At 47.9% G+C, this 11512-nt stretch overlaps 1 protein-coding gene across 3 annotated transcripts in view; it reads right to left on the bottom strand.

Annotated features, from left to right (window-relative positions):
* The window catches only part of LOC116431652 (colorectal mutant cancer protein), a 69195-nt gene that overhangs the window by 14901 nt on the left and 42782 nt on the right, over positions 1-11512 (bottom strand). The window lies entirely within an intron of this gene.

Raw genomic sequence — 11512 nt, 5'->3', positions numbered from 1 at the left:
TAAATTAGGTAACAAAGCTATTTTCTTTCTTTCACAGTATACAAAAGTTAATGGTATATACCGAAGTTTATAATTTTGCTGTGTCAAATCAGGCGACTCTCGAGTGCAAAGGTTAACTTGAAAGAATTAAGTGGCATTTACATTTGTTCGATTGTATTTGACATCTTCGCTACCAGTATATAAAAATTATATACTTCTCCCTTTAAATTGTACATTGATCTACTAGCAGAATATTACCAAAAACATGAAACATAACTTACATTCGAGATATTCGTGTAAGCAAAGTAGAAACAACGTGTATCAGTTGGAAACGAGATCTAAGCGTGTCCCGTTTTCACTCGCGGCGCGGACCGCGTTTCTACTTTTCATTTTGCAGATTGAAGTGGGTCACCGGTGACCCACCGAATCGGATCACTATAGTTCAGTTAAACTACGATTACTTGAAAAGATTTCTATATTACAAATAATGCTGTCTAACGACATTCAGCTAGATGGACATGCAATAATAATAATGCAGTTCAGTCGAACGATATATTTTTCGATTTGGGTATTCTGCTCTATGAAATTGCGCGGCATTCAACGTGTTATACCTTCGTATAATCCTTTAGCTTCAATAACTGCGAATCATCGCACGTAAAGGACTCGAGGAGCGTGTCGACTAGCGTTACACTAGTTAACGCGCGGCCGAAAGAATACGGTATTCGCAAATCGGTCGGTGCATTGCCGTTGCATCACGTCAACGCAGAAAATAAAGGAGCCAGCCGACGCAACGCTCTCGCCGGCGAATTCTTCGCAGTGACTCACGTTGTCACGATCACCTGGGACAGGTTGGACGGGCTTCGGCTCGCGTTCCGGGCCAACACGAATTTCTCCTCGCGGGAATACGCGTCACCGACCGGCCTCCAGACGGTCCCCGTCGCTGTCGTAAAGCGATACCGGAAATTGCGGCGAGGAGGATCACCGGGGAAGGGACGTCGACTTTCTCGGCGAGTCGAAGACCCGGCGTACCGTCATTGATACGCGCGAAATTACTTGGAAAGTGGCTGTCTTCCCCGATTTTCTCCGAGCACTCGCTTCGAGCTGGGAGCCTGGGAAACTGAGACGGCGGAGCGAGTTTAGAAACTCTCCGATGCGTCAAGTGTTATCGATTATCGAATTTTTCGGGTGAAAAATGTGAGAGCGCAGCTATCGATGACATAATGTAGAGCAAATACGAAGATCGATCGACGTGGGAGTGAAAGGACACAAAGTATATCTAATATTAAACTAAATTATTATTGGAATTGGTAACAGACCGTCGCAGGAATTTAGAGCGTGTGGTGTAACGTTAATTATCGTGTTATAACAAACGCAAGTGGTGTTAGGGTTAATTAGCATGATCCGGTATAATAGTTCTTGAGTTACACTACCTAGGTAGCTAAACACTTTGACACATCAGTTTCTTATGATGATTATCAAGTAATTTAGACAGTATCGATGATCAACCGATCAACGTGTCAATAATATCAATTATTAATTCAATCTAGTTCATCTAGTTCATCATAGAGCAAACTAAAAAATGTCCCCAGCCATTCCACAAATTTCAAGTTTCCCTCGTTCTCCTAAACCCCAGGAACACCCCCGACCCCTCCCACCGCGAGATTCCCGATTCGGTTTTTTCCGTGGATCAATTATTAATCGCCCATCTCGAATTCCCGGGACTTCGGTTCTGAACTGGAGAACTGCTACGGTATTCCGAACTTGATTAAATTTCCAAGCGGAGGATCGAGCGCAGCGCTCGGTCTGCGCCGCTCTCGGTTCAATTATTCCCCGGAAACGGCGGCCGGACTATCGCTTAGACGCCCAGGAGAATCATCCTCCAGCTACGCTGGAACGAGCGAATCGTCCGTTTGATTAGGTGGGCCGGCCGCGTCCCACGCGGTCCCCGTTTTCCTCGCGGTGTGGGCTTTCCTCGAGGCATGCCGGAGACTTAGGCGGCCGCCTTTCTCCGGCCGGTGTTTATCTTGGAATTTGCTTGGCCCGGAACTCGAACGCGACCCGGGGAAAAGCGCAAAGCACCTGTTGGTCCCGGGATTCGACGTTTTTCCATTCACGAAATCTCGCGGCCGCGATGACTCGCTAAGTTGCGCGTGAGTGGGGCGGCCGCTTTCAAAGGGAAGAGAATCTCTGTGGACTCTTCAAGAAGGCATTTAGGGAAAGGTTATTTAAAGCGGTTCCCTTTGGGGTTTTTTGAACTGAAAGAGGGTCATTTGAATGGTTAGCTGATGATGTAAAGAAAGATTTTACCGTACGATTCAGTAATTTCCTGAAGAGTAACTTCTTATACTCTTGCTGTTAATAGTTTAATCCCAGGTTTACGCGAGTAGCAGATGTGATCGAGTGGTACTTAAGAAATACAAGTAAGTTTTGAATATTAATTACAAAATATTCAACGTGGTAATAAATTGCAACTGTTGAAAGATCGTAGGATTACTGGTAAATGTATTTAAAGCTCAGATAAGCAATAAAGCGTCCGGTTCCCGATGTGTTAATAACGATCAGAAGCGAAGGCCCGGAAAGGTTGACATTCAACGCGCGATTAAAAAAGCCGCGGCACCCGTTCGAGGACGGAATACGGCCGGCAACAGAGTTGCTGAGCAACATCTGTCCCGGGCGCAAGCGAACCCCTCGGTGATCGAACAGGTCCTGCGAAAAAGTTTCATTCAGAGGTGGAGAGCATGAAAGTCAATCGGTGTGCGTAACCGGACTGTTGCGCGCGTTCCCGGCTGAAAAACCGGGGCTCCTTCGAATACGAGACGCGCGAGTGGTGTTCCTATGAAATTAGTGTAATAGTTAGGCGGTCCCGTTGAATAATTTACAAGGCCGGATCCACGGCCGGCTCAAAGGAACCCGATACCGCCGATGAAACGGCGAATTCGACGCGGTGAAAGCTTCCCGAAGTAATTTACGGAAGCTTTCAGACAATGGCCGCGGGCGAATAATTGAATACGGAGTGTTGCGAGGTGAGCGGAACGCGTCCGCGATGCAACGGGCAACGTTCGTGCGGTTAACGATGTAATGACTTCATCGCGAACACGCGAACGCGAGTCGCGAGTCAGTTTGCGAGGAGATTCACGATCGGTCTTTAACGAGATCGTTTGGCGGTTGAGGGATCTCCGCTAGAGTCTTGGAATTTTAGAGTCTTAGAATCTTAGAGTCTTAGAATTATACAGACTTGGAGTTAATTTTAGAGTTTTAGAGTCTTAGAACCGTAGAGTCTTAGAGTCATAGAGTCTTAGAATCATGGATTCTTAGAGTCATACAGTGTTAAAGTCTTAGACCCTTAAAATCATAGAGTCTTACAGTTCTAGAATTATAGAATTATAGAGGCATAGAGTCATAGAGTCTTAGAGTCTTAGAGTTCCAGAATTATAGAGTCATAGAGCCTTAGGATCATAGAGTCATAGAGTCATAGAGTCATAGAGTCATAGAGTCATACAATCCTAGATTCTTAGAGTCTTAGAGTCTTAAAATCTTTATCACCCAGTATCTTACAATCCTAGGCACTTACACCTTTAAAATCATAGACTCTTAAGAACTTAGAACCCTAGAAGACAGATAAATCAATTTGCGTTCCTTCGGAACAGATGATTCCAATATCTCCACACCCTGAGTTAGCCAATCAATCAATCATCCGGTCGGTGCAGGAGAGGACAAGAAGATTATTCCCGGTGAAAATGGGCTGAGCCCGATAATCCAGTAAAGAGGTCAAGCGGTTATCCCTTACGAGATCGCAAATTTCCTTGTCCGGTGACCCTTTTTCTTCCCTTTTGTTCGAGCGTCGACAAGGGACGAGCAGTCTAGCCCCGTTTTGATCCGAGGGATCGTTCAGCGAAGACGTACAACCGGGCCAAAGGGGCGAGAGCGGCGACGGTCCTTTTGTGAACTCCCGGGACAAAAGAGTCACCCGCGGACACGTTTAGCCCGAGCGAGAGACAGCGTCGCCGCTAAAATGGCGCGCTTCTTACGGAGGATCTCCAGCGGAGCACACGTCCCGCATAATTAATACCGACGCAGCGGTTAAATTTTCATGCGGTGCTTCGGGAACGTTGGCTTTGATGCTCCTCGAACTTCGGAACAATGGAGCTGAATACGCGGTATTCGAAAAATGTTCCGGGCAAGTTGAGAGGCTGCTGTTAGAGTTCCCGATCCTCTGAATCCTTTGGGAACGGTTTCTGAAGGACTACCGAGGATCCTTTGGACTTTTCAAGCACAAAGATGATCTCTTGGGTTTTTCAGTTCCTCTTACAGGATAATTGAGGACACTTTGAATCTTCCATGGACTTTTGAAGCTTTGAGATCGTCCCTTGAGTCCTTTGGAGGACTACTTAAACCTTTCAGGCATTCTTGAAAGATTGTCGACGATCCTTCGGATTGCCGGTGTCTTTCAGCGAACTGTTGACAACTCATTAGAGTTTCTCAGACTACCGAGTACGGATCCTTTAAATACCACCGAAATACCATCGAAGTCTTCGGAACCGTTCCCGGACTCCAAGAACCGAAGACACCGTAGCCTCAGTCGTTGAATTTCCAAGACTTTCCAAAGCCAGCCAGGTCCCCCGGGGTTTCCCCCAGCTATCAGCGATCACAGAATGATCTCCCGGATCCCCCAGAAACCGAACGAGCCCGCGGAGCGCCGGCGAGTCCCCGATAGACCGGTTATACAATTTTTCTCCCCATCAAGAACTATCGGAATGACTCGCAGGAATGCGCATATTCAGTCAGAAGTAATCCAGCGACCTGGCCTGGGGGGGCCGCAGGACGAACGCGGCGCAGCCTAGACGCGGAAAATTGATTCGTCCGAATCGGGGGGACGGGCGGCGGGGCGGCATCGCGTCTGAAACGTCGCTAACGAGACATCCGACGAGGAGAAGCGATCGGTAATGACAGACGTACCGGTTGGAGGATCGTTCAGACGTACGAAGGAGAACGCAGTCGGATCCGGCCAGACTGTTCGATCCGGGAAGGTGTCGGATAAGGGCAAACGAAATTATCCGGGAGCCGGTGGACGGGGCAGACGAGGCTGCCGGGGCGAGGGGGGAGACAGAGAGAGGAGAGAAGTTTATCCGGAAATACCTCAGTGAAATCGATCGTCCGGTTGGTTAGCCCCGCAGCTAGCGCCGGCTCTGTCTCCGCCGGATTAAAGTTTAAAGGGTAGCCAGTCGATTCTCTGTGTAAGCTTTTCCGTGGGACTGACGGCTGAACGAGGACAAAGATGGCGGACCGGGACGCCGTGGGGTGAAACAAACGGTTGGCACTGACGAGAGGAAGATAATCTGAAACGTGGCGAGCGCGGAAGACGAGCGGGATAAAAAATGAACGAGACCGCTCCCGGATGAATATGGAGGCGAAACGGCGTGGGAAGGGGGGAGGGGGGCGGCGCGGCCGGCGCAGGGGAACCGGAAGGACGGAAAACATTGTCCTGTTGCCGAGAGACAGCTCTCGATCCTCCGCTCGGCTCTCGAATCGAATACGACAGCGGCAAAAATTACGGAACTCCATTATCGGGTGTCGGGGATTCGACGCCTCTGGTTTGTCCCGCGTTTCGTTAACGCGGCTCGATGACGCTCCGTCGATTCAACGCTATCCCCCATCCCCCGTCCCATCGTCCTTTTTACCACGTCTGCTCTAATCGATCCTGGAATAAACTCGAAAATCGTGGTCGCGCCGACGAGGAAGCCTGCGGAAGCGTCTGGACAGCTGTGGCGGTTTCGACGCCGATTGGGGATGATCGATTTAATGAGAGAAACAGGGGATGCTCGTCGGACGATGCGAAATGGACGTGTTATTTAGGATACGCAAGCATTTGGGACGAGAAACGTTCTATGTGTCTGAGGAAGTTTCAATTGTTCTGTGAAATGGTATTTTCCATGGGAAGTGAAGGGTGAACAGTGGAATGAGATACACAGGGTGAAAGTGTATGAAAAACTGAGTCGAAAACGCGGAGAGGATTTTTCTCGTAGGACGCTTCGTTCCTGAGATAATCACGTTTTATGATTAAGCGAACGCGAGGACCATTATGTCTGTACATAACACACTGTTTCTACTTTCTCTGAGTACGCACGTTTACCCTTCTAAATCAATTATCTCGGAAACGGAGTGTCCTACGACAAAACTTTCTCATATATTTTCAGTTTGTCTTTCTCTATGGATTAATATCCCACCGGATTTTCCTACGATTTCAAACGCTTTATGTGTATATAATAGATCTAAGTAGATCAGAGGAAGAATGAACGTCAAACGACCCCGAGGACTTACAGACTCCTGATGCTTGTGACTAGCTTCGACCTGTATGGGGACGGTTTTATCGGAGCTGCGATCGCCGGGGCAGCAGAGCCACGACCTGGACCTGGTCAGCCTCTTCGGCTCCTCCTCCTCCTCTTCCGCATCCTCGTCCTCGGTGGTGGCGCAGTGAACGTAGACGAGGTCGAGCCTACGCGGCGCCTCCAGGATTTCTTTGCTCGCGGCTGCGACGTGGCTCGGTTGCACCGGGAATCTGGACGGCTGTTGATAATTGTGTTGATGGTGTTGCAACTGCAACCTCTGCCGATGCAACTGGTCCACGTAGTACGCGGGCTCCGCGGAGCCATTGTTCACGGCCACCGTGAACCCCGCCACGTTGCCTACGTGGTTCCCCTTAATTATTGCGCAGTGTAGGATCCTCCATTTCCCTGGATCTTCCCCTATATCTTGACTTAACTCGGCTTTCCTCGAATCCCCTTCGACACTCAGCTTCTGAATCCTCTTGGACGTAACTTAGCGCCTGCTCGGATCAAAGCTACAAGCTGCAGAGCCTCCGGAGGATCTTCGATCCATTCAACGCGAAGATCGGCGAGTTATTGCGATATCGAAGCGATCGGAGACTGAACCTACGTAGATTTTTGTTATCCTCCGATTGGATTAGCCCCGGAGGACTTTGGCTCGCTAGGAAACTGATTGTCCGAGTCTATGACGAATGGACGAAGTGAATTTCGAGGATCGGAGTCAAAGGACGGAGAACCCGGGAAGTTAGATTAACAATCCGAAGTTTCTAGAATGAAAGTTTCGCGATTGATTAATGTCCTACGGGTTCGGATTTGAATTCTGATCGAGCAACGTCTGTCTAGAGGTTCAGGCTCGAAGTTCAGGGAAACGATTATTAATAATCGCACGCCGGGAAACGAGGGAAATCCAGCCACTAATTAGAATCCGCGGAGCGGCGCGAGTTTTTCCGCCTCGGCACGCGCCATTCCGATCCCGAACTCGAAATATATCCTCGCCGACGTCGAACCCTTTAATGGCGTCGGATTTCGCGCGTTTCTTCTTGTTTCAAATTCTGTTTCTCCCCTTCTCCCCGATTTTTATACACATTCTCGGCGTGTTTAACGAGCGCGGCATTCCGGCCGCTCGTTAACCTGTCATTAGTAGCCCGGTCACCGCTGGTCTTCGATGTTCCTCCGCTAGGGTCGTTCGTTAGCTTCTCGACGACCTGTCTCGACGCGTTTACGCGAATGATTACGCGGTGGTTTCGCCTAGAAAATTGGAAATCGAGCGATTCAACAATGGAACCAACGAACTACTCGATTGCAAACTGTCAATCTCGAATTCCTTGTTTCACGATCGTTCGAATTCTAAAAACACCGTTCGCCGTGGGTGCTTATTTGAAAATTACTCGAACCCCTGCGATGGGAGTCTCGCGTAATTCAATGGAACGCGAGCTTACAATTTGTCGAAAGAGAATTATAAACTGTTAGCCCTAATTGCTAAATAGTTGCAGCATCGTCGGGTGTGGTCTGATGGCCAGGATAAGAACGCGAGTCCTCTCCGAAGGCGATGAAAGAGGAATATCGTAACCGCGATCCAGGTTTACCGTCTCCAACCGATTTACATCAAGGGCAAGCTAGTGGAGACTTAATCTGATTATCGGATATTCCGCGGCAGCGTCCGTCGTGCCTCTTATTAATGCGGGCCGGGTATTTTAATTTCGCTGGCGAAACGGAGGGGACGGAGTCCCGTGTTCAATGGTCCGAAGAGGAATGCTTTGAAACCTTTCTTAACGAATTGTCAAGCATCGCGAGCTTAATGATTCTATCGATGAAAAAGAAAGGAAAGGCAAGGGAAGAATCGAAAGGGAGATTATCCTTCGCGGTGTGCTTCGAATAGTTAGGGTATGATCAAAAAGATTCTAGGGACAAAGATGGCGGCCATAAAGGAAGCTATTGGCAACTCTCGTAACAAAGATAGAGCTGTAGATCAGTGACACTTAATTTAGTGTAATTTTCTAAGCTTTACTAATCTACAGCTTTATTTTTGTTACGAGAGTTACCAATAGCTTCCTTTATGGCCGCCATCTTTGCCCCTAGAATCTTTGATATTTAATTTAGTGTAATTTTCTAAGCTTTACCGATCTACAGCTCTATCTTTGTTAATTTAATTTCAATTTAGTGTAATTTTCTAACTATATAAAGACCCTAATAAAAACAACGATTTAACAAATGATTTGTAATTATTAACTCCTGTCGACTGTTAATATCACCATCAACTCTCTCCGAACTAATCACCTTCCAAATGAACTTTCCCTCGTTTCACACTTTAAAGCAACGGCCGTTCATTCATTTCACACTCCAGAGGAATCATCATCAACTCCTTCGGACTCCGTGCGCCGGATTCCGAGCAGAAATTCCATTATCCCCGGGGAAAAGTTCGGAATAAACGGACGCGGATAGGAGGCAGCTTTGTGTACAGGGTGTTCCTCGTTGGCGCGGAGTCTTTTTCGCGCGGAGGCGCCGCGTTCCCTCGGATTTCCGCGTCGGCGGGGCTAAATTCGCGCCGCCAACAGCCGCGGAAAATTCGACGGCGCCCGGCCGCCCCGCGTTCGAAAACAACCGACTAATTTCGCCGAAACGCGCGCTCCTCGCGAACGAGCCGCGAGCAAACGGCTCCCGCGTTGCCTCGGCGATAAATCTCTTTCGGGCGTAAACGTATTTGCATATTGTGCCGCCGCCGCCGCCGCCGCCGCCGCCGCGTAAATTTATCCGCGAGGCGCGCTTCAACCCCGGAGAAACAAACGAGGCGAGCGAGAAGAGAGTAAATATTGTGCCGTCGCGCGAATTCCTACCGGAATTCTGAAATCAATGCACGAATCCGTAATCGCCGGTTGCGTTTTTGAGTGTCGGGGAAGCGTGAACGATTTGCGAAGCCACTTCTCCGTTTTCTTTCAATTTTCGCTCAGACTGAAGGTAAGAGATGGATGTAATAATTGAAGCACTCCTTAGATCTACGAATTGTCTAATTTCTACTAGACTCGTAGACTTCTATATCCTATCTAGATTCGATTCGAAGTTTCTTAATCCTTTGAACGTCTCAAAGATCCCTAGTACCCTGAATTCGCGCATAATCTCACAGGAAACCTCAATTAATCATAACTTCAGGTTCAGTGGATGAAGGAACTTATATCGAAAAGAAACTTCGATCTTCAATTTTCATTTCTTTAACCTTAGCCACTTGTTGATATACCAGTAAGATGACAATTCTTGAAAGAATAATCACCAGAAACTGAAAGAACTCGCGAGTTTCCAGTCTCGTCGAAGCTTTTCAATATCCTTTACAAATGCCATTCCGAGTTCAAATGAAACAATTTTCATTGGCAATCCGTATAATTAGAGTAAATCTGGACACAGCTCGAAATCTGTTTACAAGTGCATTATTAACGATGAATAGTTGCAGCAAGTGCAACTGCGAAACGAAATCGTAGGGCAACCGGTTAATAGCCCTTCGCGTTAGAAAACGACAATGGTCAAAGGGTCGAAAGTTCCCGAGAGCTCGCACCGATCGAGATTCCTTGTCGGCTCGTTCGTTGACCCGCGGCCATCGTACACAAGATCCACTTTGAAACGACAAATTGCGGTGTCCCGCGCGTAACGCGGTCTTCTCCGTGGCGCAACGGCCACGGGAGCGGCCACCGTAATTGAGTTCGCATGGGGCCCTCGCGTAAACCTCGCCGATCTACAAGGCTGCTGCTTAATTGCTCCGGCAGGCCGTATCGATCCCCGAGATCCCTGGACCGGCGGAGGAGGACGCGTCGCGGGCGTTCGCGAAATAAATTAATTGCTCGACCGACAATTATGTACGCGGCCTCGGGCCGGGGGACACGGGATTTCCGGCGCGGGCGTAACGAGGCCCTTATTACCGGCTGCAATTAGTTTTTATGCGTGGGTCAACGCGATCAAAGGGACTGCCTACGGCACCGGAAACCTCGCCGCTGCATCTCTACGCGATTCTCGCGGAAACTTGTTTGATCCGACGGAGATCAAGATTTTCCTGGATTGAGCGATCTGGGATTCGATTTCGGTGGTGATCCTTGATGAATGAGAACTTGCTCGTTGATGTTGAGGTGAAATGGTCAGTGAGATAACGTTCGATTTCGTTGAAGATGCTAACCTCTAAGAGTTAGAAGTGGTGGGGAATTTTTTGGTAAATGATTAGTGAGATAATCGAGATTCTGCTTTAATGTTTGATTTCATTGAGAATTCTGAGGTTGGAAGTGACGGAGAATTTTTAGGTGCGACGATCATCGATACACTCAAGATTTTTCTACTACACTGTTTGGTTTTCTCGAGAATTTTGAGTAGTGGAGAAACGATGGAAAATTTTGAGACATCCTATTGACTCCAAAGCGCAACAAGTCGTTCGACGTGATGTAGCCCAATAACACCGTGATTTCTTTATGATCGAGACGTCGTATGTACATGATGCATCGTCTCTCGTTAATTACCACGCAGGGACGCCCACGAAACCGAGGATTAGCCCTGCGGTGCGTATAATCAGCCAATTTTACATTCAGTCGGAAATAACCTGCGCGCGTACCACGCCTCTCGGGTTAAAGAGAAAATTCCTTTTCCGTATACACCAGGAAATATCCTGGAATCAGCATAATTGCTGAAATGTCCATACAGAAATAAGTTCTACGGGGAAAACCACGTTAAAACTATAAAATGAATTTTTCCGGTAGGACTCTTCGTTACCGAGATAATCGAAGTCGAAAGTCGGCAGGACGTGAAGGTGCAGCGAACGCGTCTGCTCGTGACTTACCGTTTCCACTTTCTTCGCGCAGCTTAAACTTTCGAAGTCGATTATCTCCGAAACGAAGCTTCGCACGGGAAAATCTCGTTGCATGTTTCCAACCCATTTTTCCTTTTACTTTCGGATTCAATCATTAATTATACGAAATTTTATGCGGAACAATATATATAGAAAACTTTTCTCGAGTGAAGTATAAAATTCGATGGAGAATCGATTATCTTTTCGCTGGAAAGTTGAATATTTTTGTTGAACGTATTATTAGTGCTTTAGGAAGTCTGTGGACGAGTGGAAAACGAAGGCGAACGGGCAGTTTTCGTTGCGCGGCTGGGTTCAGCAGCTGCTGCTTTGAATGGATTAGCTTATCGTTTATCGTCGTATCCGGCGGACATTTACATTAGGCTGACGCAGAGAA

The sequence above is a fragment of the Nomia melanderi genome, chromosome 13, assembly GCF_051020985.1.
Source record: "Nomia melanderi isolate GNS246 chromosome 13, iyNomMela1, whole genome shotgun sequence".
In the NCBI taxonomy this organism is placed as follows: Eukaryota; Metazoa; Arthropoda; class Insecta; order Hymenoptera; family Halictidae; genus Nomia; species Nomia melanderi.
This window is presented reverse-complemented; position numbering and strand designations above follow the sequence as displayed.